Here is a 15,560-nt window from a genome sequence, read left to right as displayed (position 1 = left end):
AGAACGTGGAAAGAATATCTAGAAAAACTATTTGAAGACCAAAGAGATAACACCTTTGAGTTAGAAGAAGAGGTAAAGAAGAAGAGATGATGATGAAGAGATAAAGGACCAAGAATATTAGAGCAGGAAGTTTATTCTGCCATAACACAGCTATAGGGTAGCAAAGCAGCAGGTCCCGATAATATACAAGCAGAACTACTTAAACTGATATACAGCGGATCAATAGAAATAATCACAAAGATATTCAACAACATATACAACTCTGGAGAAATACCAACAGAATGGCTGAAGTCTGAGTTTATTGCACTTGCAAAAAACCAGGAGCCAAAAAATGCAAAGAATACCGTACGATAAGCCTGATGAGTCATATCCTAGAATTGTTCGTAAAGGTAATCCATACGAGAATTTACAAACTATGTGAAAGTCAAATTTCGCCCAACCAGTTCGGGTTCATAAATGCTGTTGGTACGAGAGAGGTTTTGTTTTCAATACAAGTCTCATTGCAGAGATACAGAGACGTCAATTGCGACGTATACGCATGTCTGGTTGATTACGAGAAGGCGTTTGATCGAGTACAACACGCCAAGATGATGCAAATACTAAAAGAAGCAGGAATTAACAACCAAGATCTGAAAATAATTAGAAACCTTTACTGGAATCAGACTGAAAACCTCAGAGTTAACGGTGGAGACACCGAATATGTGAAAATCATGCGTGGAGTGAGGCATAGCTGCATTTTGTCCCCCCTAATTCTCAATCTTTACTCTGAAAGAATATTTATTGAAGCTTTGCACGAAAATGAAAGAGGTATTCTACTAAACGGGAACCGGCTAGATAACATCAGGTATGCAGATGACACCATAGTATTTGTGAACAACCTAGAAGACCTACAAGTCCCCACGAACAAAATCACGTATTATAGTCAACAATATGGACTCAATATAAACGTAAAGAAAACAAAGCTTATGATCGTCAGCAAGAAAAAGATAACAGGAGGTCAACTCTATATCAACCAAACCCCTGTAGAAAGAGTGAAGCACTACAACTACCTCGGCACCATAATAAATGAAGAATGGGCCAACAACCAAGAGATAAGGGCTAGATCAATCTTGAACCGTATGGGCGCGTTTTTCAAGAGCCACAACCTTTCTCTTGGTATAAAAGTAAGAATGTTGAGATGTTACGTCTTCTCTGTCCTTTTTTATTTTGTTGAATCATGGACCTTGAATGAGGATATGCGCCGAAAGTTGAAAGCATTTGAAATGTGGCTATATCGGAGAATTCTTAAAATCCCATGGACTGATCGGGTCACAAATGAGGAGGCCTTTAGAAGAATGGGGAAGAACCGAGAAGTAGTGACCACCATCAAATCTCGAAAGTTGAAATACTTTGGACACATTATGCGAAATTAATCCAGATATGTCCTCCTACAAGCTATCCTGCAAGGTAAATATTTGGAAAGCGAGGTCCAAACTACCAAATGTGACAAAAAAATTTGCGTTTTGATTGACATTTTCAATTTCTTTCCGCCATATTGGATCCACCATTTTAGGAGCCACTAACTTAATTTAATGTAAGTTGTGGATTGCAGTAGGTAGGAGCTTAATAATATGTACGTCCAAGCAGTAGACGCATATAGTTTTTATAAATGAAAGAAAAAACCAGTTTCGTATCTTCATTTTGCTTCTATTCAATAAAAAGCCAAACTTGAAAACATCTTGAAACACATTTATTCCGTTATTAGATTTTTGTCGATATTTTCGATAAAGTTATTAAGAACTAATGATGGATTTTGATGCGCTTAGAAGGCTCCTAAAGCACAGAACGTACTTCACAGAGATTCACGTTGCTAGGGAAATAATTTTAATTCAAAAAGGTTACTCAATACGCCGTACAGCAGGAATATTAAATGTTAGTCGTGCTGCAATAAATAGAGCGTGTACCAGACATGAAATGTATGGAGTTATTAGAATTCAACCGACTACGTATCATGCAAGGGCGACTATAGCTAAAGGGGGTCGACTTTTACAACTATGGGCCGTCAGAGATCGTCGAAATACTGTTCTAACGTTTCAAAATGAGTTGGTAGAAGCTACGGGTACAAGAGTAAATACTCAGCGTAATCGGCATCACGAGCATTACACAATTCAAGAAACCCAGACTCTTGGCAGAGGTTCAATTGAAGAATACAGGGGAAAAACAAGGAATGCCACAAGGCTATCTATCTAGTGCAGTCATTGAAGCGTAAAACAGGTTTTTACCTCCGAAATTTTTTACTATGAACCGATTTACATGAGATTTTCGGAATTAGGCTTATCTTACCCTTAAATTCAAAAGTGATATTGACCCGAACTCCGTTTTTTAATTTTAAGGGGTGAACACAACCCCTTAAGGGAAAAATTGACATTGAGCCATTTTATCGCCAGAAAACGTGTCTAATAATAAAGAGTGACATTGTGAAGTGTTTTATAATATAATAACCTCATACTAAACTCATTTTCATCTACTTGAAAACCGTACAACCCTTGCAAACAACCCCTAAATCGAAAAAATTTACCAAAAATTAATAGTATGATATCAACAGATTTAAATATAGAGTAAATGATATTTTACGTTCTCTATCTTAATTATTATATTGTTAATCCCCTTTCAATCCCCTTAGAAACAACCCCTAAATAGAAAAAATTTACAAAAAATTAATTTGGTTTGACAAGAAGACTTAAATATAGAGTAAATAATATTTTACATTCTCTATCTTAATTATTTAATTGTTAACACCTTTCAACCCTTAAAATCAACCCCTCGATTAACCCTTAAACGCCCAAGGGTGGGTAAAAAATGTTCACCTAATGGGTATTCCCTTGTAACATATTTATTACGTGTTTAAAAATTTTCCAAAAATTATTTATTGTTAAAGAGACAGCCTTTTATCGAATGTTAAATTGGTTCTACCGATGTTTTTCAAAATAAAACTAATATCTTGAGTTAAATATGGGTGGGCATAAAAATTACACACTTGGTTAAACTTGTTACTAAAGGTTTCTATTTAATTTCTTGTTGGTAGGAACATAGTCCATATAATTATCGACGTATAATTATATAATCCACATACTTATCCGCCAATGAAGAAGCTGAAAGGAAGAATGTGGAGAAAATCGACAAATATGAATTACTGGCTTTTACTGGTATGTTAATTTTGATGTACATTGTAATTTTGTTGTAAGGTTTTTAAATTGTTTATATTAATATTTTAGAAGATGCTGTTTTTTTAATTTAATTCATTTCCAACAACACTCAATAAAAATATTAGCTTTTTTCGAGGTGGACATTTTTTACCCACCCTTGGACGTACATGGAACCTAAAAAAGGTTGGGCATTTAAGGGTTAAAAATTGTATAAAAAATTTCTTTTGATAAACTAAAAAGGATTTAAATATCGTTCCACGTTCTCGAAAAAGCTATGCTGGAAAATCATATGCTCAAGTTCTTTAACCCTTAAAACTACCCCTAAATTAAAACATTGAATATGTATGATTTAGTTTTTAGGCCATAACTACTTCAATTTTGAAGCTATCACAACTTCTAAAAAACCATTTTGAAGGTAATTAAAAGAGCTACGACTTTTTTCTGTATAATATGTAGTAAAAAACCTTTTATTTTGAAACGGTGAAAGGTCAAAGGGCTCGAGACTCGAGAGAGACTGTGGTTGCACTACCGCGCGCTGTTTGATCAATCATATCTTCGTCAAATTTTTGTGTGAGAGGAAAAAAAACATCAAAATTTTTGTCAAAAAACCTATTTTTTGTTATTAAAGTTTTTTACGTATCTTTCATTATTTTTGATATATTATGAAAAGAAGGTGACTTTTTTTAAATTCGAAAAATTTTTTTTCTTAAAATCGTGATTTTTTCAAAAAATATGTGTTCCAAAGCAGCGACACCTCTAGAATCCATCAAACTCTTTATATTAAAGTTGATTCTAGACAGAATACGATTAATTTTAATTTTGGTGGAAATTGCACTTATGAAATCCATTGATTACAAAAAAACCATTAGATGTTCCTCTTTTTTTCATTACAACTCACTCATTTTACGTACGAAAGACTTTGAACAGTAATCATTTTAAAGCTTATTTTAAGCACTATAAAATCCTTTCTCATTAGCATGCATACAGTTTATTCGCTCTCTGCTAGATGGCATTGAATACATCGATTAAATTTCACACAAAATAAAAACGGCTTTGATCTTCAATATCTCGCTTAGTATTGCACTTAGAACACTCTCTAAAAAACCAATTTGTCCGTTTTGTTACATGCTACAATTTTGTTCATTATAATATTATCGATAAAATGCATAATTTTGGAGATATTTGCACAAAACTGTTGAAAATCGTGAGAAAATTCCGAATTTTCAATTGCCAATATCATGAAAAGTATACAACATTTTTAGCTTAAAATTAGGTCTTCTATCGATATCTGAGGTTATTTTGAAAAAAAAAAAATTCCACCACCGAAAAGGGGTGCAACCACCCCCAGGGTGAAAACGGAATTCGGGTCAATATCACTTTTGAAGTTAAGGGTAGGATAAGCCTAATTCCAAAATTTCATGTAAATCGGTTCATAGTAAAAAAATTCTGAGCTAAAAAGCTTCAATGACAGCACTAATCGATTCAGGACAATAAACAGGAGGATCAGTGTATAAAAATTTTCTAAAAATTTCTATCCAGACGAAGGACCAGGATTTTCCGCAGAACACTGAACAAAAATAAGGAATATCAGCAGTTGTTTGGTGCATTATTAAATTAATAAGTTAATATAGATTCATACTATATTAACATTATAGAATCAGAATTGCTAGAATTCTGCTAAGAATCTCCTAAGTAGTTCTTAGATATATCACAAGAATTAAACCATTATTGGTGTTTACCTCAATATGTATAAAATGTGACATTCTTGACTTGTTTTTACCCTGTACTCTTCAATTATGGTTTGGGGTGGGATAACTTTAAATGGCCGCTAAGACCTAATAAATATTTCGCGAGGGATTATGATGGCAAAGCGGTACGTTAACGAAAATGTTGAACCAAATGTCCTCTTTGCTAAAAATGTGGGTCCAGAATTTATCCTTCAGCAAGTTAATGTGAGAGCGCACGTGGCCAGGATAGTGCAAAATTATTTGACTACCCACAATATTCAGGTTATGGAGTGGCCAGCGAGGAGTCCAGATTTAATTCCCATTGAACACTTTTGGGATACACTTGGGAAGCGATTGATGGATCGTCAGCCAGTAAGAAACCTACAACGTGTTAAGGAAGTTCTCGTGGAGGAATGGGAACAACTAGATCAAAAAACTATTCGAAATGTGACTGAAAGCATGCCTGGACGTTGTGCAGAATTTCGGCGAGTTAGACGCGCCCATACACGCTATTATTTTTGCTTTGAAATAATTTTTAGCAAAGCGTTATTAAAAAATAAATCTAATTTTTCACATTATATCAGTTTGTATTTTTTTCACAAGAAAATTTCAGTTCAGGAACAACAACTTTGCTATATTTATAGCGAAAAGCCTTAGATGAAATTAAATAAAAATAATATATTTATAAAAAGAATTAGTTCAAAACTACGAACATCTTTATGTCGCTTCTTTTTCCTTTTGATTAGTGTATTAAAAATAGCTCAAAAATAGCAATATATTTTTAATATAGAAAGTTGTCATTTAATAAAAAATAAGCTTCGTATTTTTATAAAACTGGCTTATGAATGTAGCCTTGTATTCCGTTTTCATGCCGTGTTCTCTGGCGTTCTATATTGATTAGTTGGAAAACATGCAATGATAGATACCTGTTGATTAGGGATCTTTTAATAAATTATAAGTGAAATTTCCTGCTTATACTATCTGATTTAATAATGCCGTTCAGTGAAATATATTTTTGCTTCTTTGTGATTTATTTTTGATGAAGTTAAATGCAGCTTAACCGTAATAAATGTTCTGTTTTTTTATTATTTTGTGCAGTATGGTATTTGATGATAGAGTATATGGCACTAGAATATAATACAGGCCAAATTACATTAATTAACCCATATATGGGTTTATTGCTTATTATGTATTAATACCAAAATAGCATGAAATCAATAATAATACTAAATTATATACCCTTTATTTAGTATTCAGAGATAAAGACTTATGTATACTACTTCACTTATGTAGTTATAGCAAATATTTTGCACATTGGCCAAAATATTCTCATGTTTCTTTCTTTTGTGTATAAATAGAACGACACGCAGAGACAGGATAGGACAAAATGTGACGGTCAACACCTTCAATTTCGAAAGAGTACAACGTTTTAAGTATCTGGGGGCCGTAATCATAGCTGAGAACGATGTTACTGAAGAAATAAAAGACATAATCCAATCGGAAAATCGCTGTTTTTTGCACTGGATAAGCTTATAAAATCAAGAGATCTTACAAGAATTTCCAAGATCAAAATCTATAAATCTATCATCAGATCTGTAGTAATATATGGATGCGAAACGTGGACCATGACCAAAGGAAAAGAAGAAAAGCTCAGACGATTTTAACGAAAAATACATAGAAACATTTTCGGACCTCACCACAACATCACCACAAACCGGTATTGGATCAGAACCAATATTGAATTAAAAGCACTCTACAATGGCGCCGATATTGTCCATGAAATTGAATCACAGCGACTAAGATGGGCAGGCCACATGCATAGACTTCATAACGAGAGACTTGCAAGACTGGTATGTGAGGATATTCCTACAGGCAAAAGACCACTCGGACGTCCCAGAATGCGATGGAGAGATAACATCCAAGCAGATCTCCGGAATATGAACATTCCATTTGACCCTAGGTTGATGAAAGACCGAATAAATTGGAAAAAAGTTGTAAGTCAGCCAGGATCCACCCAGGGTTGTAGCTCTACGTGATGATGATTATGATTTATTTTCATGATGATTATGATGATGATTATGATTATTATGAATTAATATTTCAAAGTTTTTTTTTTTTTTTTTTTTTTATTGGAAATTTACCGCATCCACCAAGAGGTGATTAGCGAGAATACAGTGTAGGAGTACAGTTCCAATAACTTACAATCTATAATATAATTCTATGAGTTTTAAATAATTATCGATATTATTATCTATAATTACAGTATGTATCTTAGATTAAGAATACAGTGTAGGTATAACTTCCAGTAATTTAGATTCTATAATATAGCCCTATACATTTTAAATAGTTTGCGATATTGTCATAGTAACCATCTGTGCCTAAAAGTTTGTTGATGTTGTTAGGAATATTGAATCTAATTCGTTCATTTGCAAAAAGTGGACAGTCAATTAAAAAATGTTTTACATTATTTATTTCGTCACAAATTTCACATTTAGGGGGATCGTCTCTTGTAAACAGGTGAGAGTGCGTGTATCTTGTGTGACCTATACGTAGACGTGTGATAACAGTTTGAAGTTTTCGGGCTCGTATTCTCGATAGCCGCGGGTAAACATTATCCTTGATTGTTCTTAAAGATGTCTGTGAATATTTCCATTCTTGGTTCCATTTACACGTGATTAGATTTCTAAAGTACGATTTTATGTCACTCGCGAGATTTCGACACTCCGTTACCTCTGTTTCGACACTTTCCGACACTTTACGGGCGCACTGATCTGCTGCTTCGTTTCCATCGATACCAATATGAGATGGGATCCATATGAAGGTAATGAGTCTGGAATTTTCTTGAGCCTCTTCTAGTTCAGATTTTACCATTTTCTCTAGGGGGTTTTTAGGATACACATGATTTAAAGTTTGTAAAGCACCGAGTGAATCACTTAGGATCAAGCATTTTGATATTTTGTTTTTGTTGACATGTTCAAGGGCTTTGAGTATTGCATAAAGTTCAGCAGAAAAAATACTGAAATATTTGGGAAGTCTAAAATGATTTTCTGTCGTTTCTAAAACAATTGAACTGCTTAGAATTGTAACTTGTGTTTGGACTAAGGTTAGTTTCTTGTAGGCAAATTATTTCTGGACAGTACTCTGATTGGATGATTTGAAGCATGGGTAAACGATGGAACAGTCCATCAATATTCCACTGTAATATAGAGTTGAAAATTAGGCATCGGAGGAAGATAATTCACTGTCAGTGATATCTTTACCTAGATAGTGATTCAATTTATTTTTAAGTCGGGTGAAGCGATGTTTCGTAGTTTTGTCGGATAGGTATGGGTAAGATATGGTTAATACGTTTATTAAACCGGGGAGATCGGTTGTGTATTCCTGGATAATTTCTATAGGTGAATTGTTACCTTGGGTATTTTCAATTAGCATTATTAGCTGATCATAGTTTAATGGGAGTGTTGTGGAATTTTTATTCATGAAAAATTTAAGTGCGTCAGGAGTAGGTGCTGTGCGTTTAGGTTTTTTGGGCTTTTGGATGTTGGTTTGACGTGGTGTTTGAGGGAGAGCAAACGTTGGATTATTAGTATTCAGATTTTCGATGGGAGGGGATAACGTTTCGTCAATACTTCTTTTCACAGATGTACTGGATGATTCTCCTATGATTCCGAGTGAAGCTTGTTGATCCATTACTTCAGAGGTTTTTTCACATGGATTTTTAGTGGGAATGTTCTCTTCGGTGGGAATTATTTTGCTCGCTTCAGAACTTGGCAGTAGGGTTTGAGGAGTAGAAGAAATTGAAGAAGGTTTTTTAATATTTATGTTGTTTGGATCACCGTCTTCAGCTTGATTTGATTCAGTATGGGAGAAAAGTTGTGTGTTCTGTTGCTGTGGCGTAGATTCGGTGGTGGTGGTTAGGTCATAAGAGATAGTAGAGTTGTGAGATAACACATTGTCTGTCACAAGTTGTGTATGCTGTTGCTGTGGCGTTGATTCGGTAGTGGGAGTTGGGTCATGAGAGAGAGTAGAATTTTGTGATAACACATTGTCAGATGAAGTATTGGGGCAATTTGACGCAACGTGTCCAGCCTGTTTGCATACGAAACATTCCATCTTGTCCGTTGAAAGAAAAATTCTATTATCATTGCCTTCAAAAGAAATTAATAAGGAGGTGTGAAGCTCGAAATTATCAGAGGGTGAAAAGACATACACTTGGCGGCGGAAACTGAGGATGTGGGAATATTCATCACCTGGAATTCCTGCTCTTAGGAAAGACACTGGGGAGGCTATTTGAAGACCAAGACTCTTGATTGCATTTTCTGCAAGTTGGTGGGGAATATAAGGAGAGATATTCGAGATTAATATTCTTTTTGTCGGGGAGACAAGTTTCCTAATACTTAAAATTAGGGATCCGATTTGGATAGTTGGGTGGGACTTCAGAAGTTGATCAACGAGATTTGGGTTGGCTAGATATATGCAGATTCTATTGTTGGAGATTCTGGAAGCAAAGGAAATATTTTTTGGTCCGATGACATCACCAATAGCTTTAACGTAATCTAGAAGTTTAAGGTTTTCTTCTGCGTGAAGGACTATGGCTTGCTCTTTTTTGGGTAGGGATGGTGGTTTCGGCGAAGATTTTGCAGCGTTTACGTACGAAATTGATGTAGTAGCTTGAGTATTTGTAGCACTTTGAAGGGCCATGGTTGAGGTAGAAACTGTAGGATTACTGTGTATGTTTGTACTTGTCATGCAGATACAGACAATAGCTTCGTGTTATATTTTTTCTTTAAATGGTTCTGGTATCAGAATTGCATTCAAAGCCATTATGCTGGATGGTCAGCAAGAACCAGCAAACTGGTGAAACCAGCCGCTGGTATGCACTTTTTATAAATTAAATACAATTTATAATGGTTTAATAATATAAAGAAAGCAATACGTACAAATTTTGTCCAGAAATCACTTTTTAAAATACACTATTAAATCGAAATCAAATACACTAATTACTACTGATAAGGTAAACTAGATTTTAATTATACTTGGCACAGGTCTTACTCGTATGAATGCTAGAACAAGCATATTTCAAAGTTAAATACTATGAAATTACCAAAATCGACGCAATCATTAACCTATTCACTGCTAAACTATTCGTTATGTACGTTCGTCAAGGGCGGAGGCATTTTTTCCAAATACTAGTCAAAATTGACTGTGATAATAAAAATAAAGACACAATACGGACACATAGACAAAAAATAGAAATCAAATGAAAAACGGCCATATATAATAGAAGATTAACGAAAAAAACAATGATTTTAAAAGTTTTAATCAAGGAGTTAAAAAACACAAACATAGAGTTGTCTAATTTCTTTTGATAATTAAGAAGCAGTAACTTGAGAAAGAAGTAGAGTACGATATAAAAAATCGTATAAAAGAGGATAATGTGAAAAAAGACCTTAAGGCTACGGCCAGACAAGCGAAAATTTACGGAGCCGTAAGAGCAGTAAAATGAAGCGCGAAAATTGGTCCCACGTTGAGTGTAGCGACGGACAGACTGAGCCGTAAAATATCGCGCAGCAACATCGAACGGGCTCATCTTCGGCGTCGTGTCGCAAACGAATGGCCCTGGGTCCAAATTTGCAGCTCATCTAGCCACATCCATGGCCAAACCACTGTATTTACATCGCGCGACACGCCGTAATTTACATCCCCGTCTGGAGATGTTGTTTACTTTAGGGACTGCCGCACAGTGTTCAAAATTGGTCAAAACGTGATCGAAACTAAATTTGTTTAAACTGTAAAAGTGATCCGGCTGAAAACTTGGAATATTTGAGATATTATACCGTATAACGAGTATATTACAACAGGGGTCGTTTTTTTTTAGTTTTTATCCCTTCATTAGGGGGTGAATTACTTAAAAAATATCGTTATACAGGGTGTTTCATTAAGAATGTCCAATTTGATTTGTAGATTCTAGACCTCAAAATATTAGGATTTAACTCAAATCACTTAAATAAAATGTGGCTCGTTACAGAGTTACAGGGTGTTTTATTTAAAAATTTAAAAAATATTTTTGCTCATTGGTTTAAAACTATTTGACGTATCCTTTTCATACTTGGCAAAAAGTGTGGGTACTTTACACCCTATAAAATTATGTTAAACAATCGTTTCTGCCTATTACCAGAGGGGTACGACAGGAGACAGTGAATGGTTGAGCCTTCCCAAATTCTACGCTACTGGCGGAAATGCCATTTTAGCACAATTTTCCGATTCTACAATACCCTCTATGTAAATAACATACACTTCATTCGCAACGATAAAGTCATCAGTTTTCGAGATATTTGAAGTTAAACATGTAACGGCACAGATATTTAATTAATGTATTGTGCCGCTTAATTTTAAACTTCAAGTATCTCTATTACCAATGATTTTATCGTTAGTAATGAAGAGTATATTATTTATTATGAATGATAAAATCATAAGTTTTCGAGATATTTTAAAATTAAGCGACACAATACATTATTCAAAATGTCTGTGCCGTTACTTGTTTAAGTTCAAATATCTCGAAAACGAATAATTTTATCGTTAGGTGTGAGGAGTATGTTATTTACATAGCGAGTATTGAAGAATCGAAAAATTGCGCTAAAATGGAAATTCCGCCAGTGGAGTAGGAATTGGAAAGGGTCAACCCCTCACTCTCCCCTATCTCGTACGCCTCTGGGACTAACTAGAAACGGATATTTAACATAATTTCATAGGGTGTATAGTACCTACACTGCCTGTCAAGTATGAAAAGGATACGTATAATAGTTTTAAAATACTGAGCATAGTTTTTAAATTTTTAAATAACACACTCTGTAACTCTGTAAGGAGCCATATTTTATTTAAGTGATTTTGGTTAAATCTTAATATTTCGAGGTCTAGAATCTACAACTCAGACATTGGACATTCTTAATGAAACACCCTGTATATATATTTTTAACAGTGTTATAAGTGGTAAGAAATACTCAACACTTTTAGAAAAAAACACAATATTATTGGTACACCCGGTATACAATGACATCTTACCCGTCTAGCAACAATATTATTACGGAGATATTGTTAAAGAATAAGGCTATAACATATTAAATAACTTAAATTGGACAAGAGGTTTAGGAAATTCGAGACATCAAAAATGTCCCATTTTACAGGTGGTGCGTTAATTTTGCTGCTTAGTGTATTAATATACACGGATTATGCGACAGATTATGACGGAAGCTCGAAACAAATGAGAAGCGTTGAAAAACCCTATAACGTATCTGCGCGTAGAGCTAACAATTTTTGATGAATTCGCGCACATTTACATTTACTCCAAATCCCAACATTTTTCCCAATCGCGCCTAAAGAAATATAACTTCAATAAATTGTTAATATAGCTATTTATAAAACTAATGTACAAAATATTCTTTATTAAGCAAAAACACTACTTCATCGAAACTAAAATCTCTTTTCGCAACCCCAACAAATATCATGTGTTTGACATACATGTAAACAATACGTAAGAATGCAATTAATTCAGACTAAACGCGCGCAGCGCTCGATGCAATGCGCCATGTACTCAGTTGCGCAGTTTTCCGCAGTTTGTGTTATTTATTTTTTATTCCTTACATTGTAATCTTTCATCTAGTGAAGGATTTAACGTCGCACAAGATGGCACAAAAAACGTAATGCACTGTCAAACATTAATTTTATCAAAAATTGTATAGGTTTTTGGACAGCCGATTATATCAAAATTATAATCACCTTTCCGTGAAGCTATCTATATCATTTTTATCTTTAAAGTATGTATTTTTATCTCCAATAATTACTTTTACATTAGCTATCCACATAAATGAAGTAATAATCAAAGTAAAAGGCATATTCTGAGGATTTAAATTTGATGTATAAAATTATATTGAATTTTGTACTTTTGATCATTAATACATCTGGCCCTAACAAACATAAAAAATCAATTTTTGCTGAAAAGTTGCATCATGAGTAATAAAAACAGACCCCTTAATTTCGGCATTCTCAGATTTATTTTTTTTTTGGACTTTCGATCACGTTTCCTTCAATTTTGAACACTGTGTGCCGCTTCATTTTACTGCGCTTACTGCTTTTACAGCTCCTTAAATTATCGCTTGTCTGGCCCCTAAGGGTCAGAAGATGAATGGAAGTTGCTAGAAATCGATAAAAGTGATGATTTGTAAAGAGAGTGCTCGTAAAAATTTTGAGAAAAATTCAAAATAATATGAAGCACAAGTAGTAAAGGAAGAAAAACTTATGCAGGATATAACAAAAATGCAGGTCATAAATTAAGTCACATATTCTGGGACTAAAAATAGTTCAATAATTGAACCTAACTTGTATACTTCTATAAGTGTTTTTCACTTTAATGATTCGTTAAGACATGGGCGATCAGTCCACTTTTCTTCTAATCTGTCTCCTCAAAGCTTCTGGTGTGTTTTCGTTTCCGTCACTACTTTTCTCCACTCATTTCGGTTCTCAGTCTTTTTTTTACAGTTTCGAATTCCCATAACCCTTAAGTCGTTTTCGATTTGCTGTTTCCATCTTGCTTTTGGTCTGCCTCGTGCTCTTGTCTCAGGGGGTATCCAGTTGGTAATAATTTTAATGGGATCATCTTCACTTTTTCTACTTATATGACCATACCACCTAATTCTTCGTGCTTTTGCTTCTTTCACTATGTTTTCTTCTTCCACCCATTGTTCTATTTTGAACCTAACTTACCTTAATACAAATGTGTACATAAAAGAGTTACAGTCCTTTGAAGTTACAAAATGAAAATCGATTTTTTCCTAAGTATGGAAAACTATTAGAGATTTTTTTATTAAAAATGGACATGTGGAATTCTTATGGCAGGAGCCTCTTTAAAAAAACTTTTTTTATGTAGACATTTGTACTAAGGTAAGTTAGGTTCAATGGAAATATTGTTGGTCCCAGAATATTTGATTTAATTTATATCTTAACTTTTTGTTCATCATCAGCCCATAGTCGTCCACTGCTGAATATAGGCCTCATCGAAAACCTTCCATTCAGATATATCCTGCGCTACTACAATCCAGTTGTTACAAATCCTCTTTTTGTCGTCAGTCCATCTTGTGGGTGGTCTTCCCGGGTTTCGTCTATTTGCTCTCGGTCTCCATTCCAAGATTTTTTGGTCCACCTATCATCTCTCATTCTAGCGACGTGTCCTGCCCACTTCCATTTAATTTTGACTATGTGTTTTATTATGTCTTTCACACCACTTCTTCTACGAATTTCCTCGTTTATTACCCTATCTCTCAACGTTATGCCCAACAATGTTCTTTCGTTTCTACGTTGCGTCACTTGTAGTTTTCGTGCAGATGTCCTTGTTAGGGTAAGTGTCTCTGCGCCATATTTAAGAACAGGCAGGACACATTGATTAAAGGGACACATTGATTAAAGGCTCTTCTTTTTAAGCTGATAGGTATATCACCCTTAAAAATATCACGTAGTCTTCCATATGCTGCCCATCCCAGAGTTATTCTTCTTAGCAGCTCAGCAGTTTGATTGTCTCTGCTAATTTTTACCGCATGTCCAAGGTATATGTAGCTGTCAACAACTTCAATTTCGACGTCTTCTCCCTTTAAAGGATGTCTCGGAACTAAATTCGTCATCATTTTGGTCTTTTGGTAATTAATATTTAGACCTACTTTACGTGCTGCATCGCGGAGTTCATTCAACATATCATTGGAAGTTTTTAGGTCATCTGAAATCAGAACAATATCATCTGTGAATCGTAGATGACTAAGCATCTCACCATCGATATTTATTCCTTTATTTTCCCATTCCAGTGATTTCAAAGCATGTTCAAGTACAGTAATGAAAAATTTAGGCGACATAGTATCTCCCTGTCGAATACCTCTCCTGATATATATCTTATTGGTAGGACAGTGCAGATTTATAGTTGTTGTAGCATTTCTGTATATATTTTCTATAATATTGGTGTACCTATGATCAATTCGACACTCTTCCAATGCCTTAAGTAGTGCGGGTAGTTCGATAGTATCAAACGCTTTATGGAAGTCTATAAGCGTTAGAACTAGAGGTCTATTTTATTCAATTGATTTTTCAATCAAGACTTTGATGCACTGTAGGTGGTCATTTGGACCGTAGTTGGGGCGAAAACCAGCCTGTTCTGTTGGTTCGTACAGCTCAAATTTTGCTTCCAATCGATTGGTTATTATTCTGGTGTACAGTTTGTATAAATGGTTGAGTAGAGAAATTGGCCTGTAATTCTCTAGGTTCATGTTGGCACCCTTTTTATGCAGAAGAATTGTAATTGAGTTATTCCAAGCTATAGGAATTTTTTGACAATACAAGCAGAGATTGAAGACGTCTTGTATTATTTTCAGAAGAGAAGTTTCGCCAAGTATTATAGCTTCTGTAACTATTCCATCATCTCCCGGAGCCTTGTTGTTTTTCATTTTTTGGAGTGCATATTGTACCTCACCTTGAGTAATTTCTGGAATGTCCTCAGATCCCTGGTTTTGTACCTTGTGTCTATTTTCTGGATTTGTGACATTGTTAATTTAGTTTGTGTATAATATAGTGTAGAACTCTTCGACTATTCCTAGTATGTTCTGTCTGTCTG

This window comes from Diabrotica virgifera, chromosome 10, assembly GCF_917563875.1.
Source record: "Diabrotica virgifera virgifera chromosome 10, PGI_DIABVI_V3a".
Classification (NCBI taxonomy): domain Eukaryota; kingdom Metazoa; phylum Arthropoda; class Insecta; order Coleoptera; family Chrysomelidae; genus Diabrotica; species Diabrotica virgifera.
Note: the sequence above shows the minus strand (reverse complement) of the source record.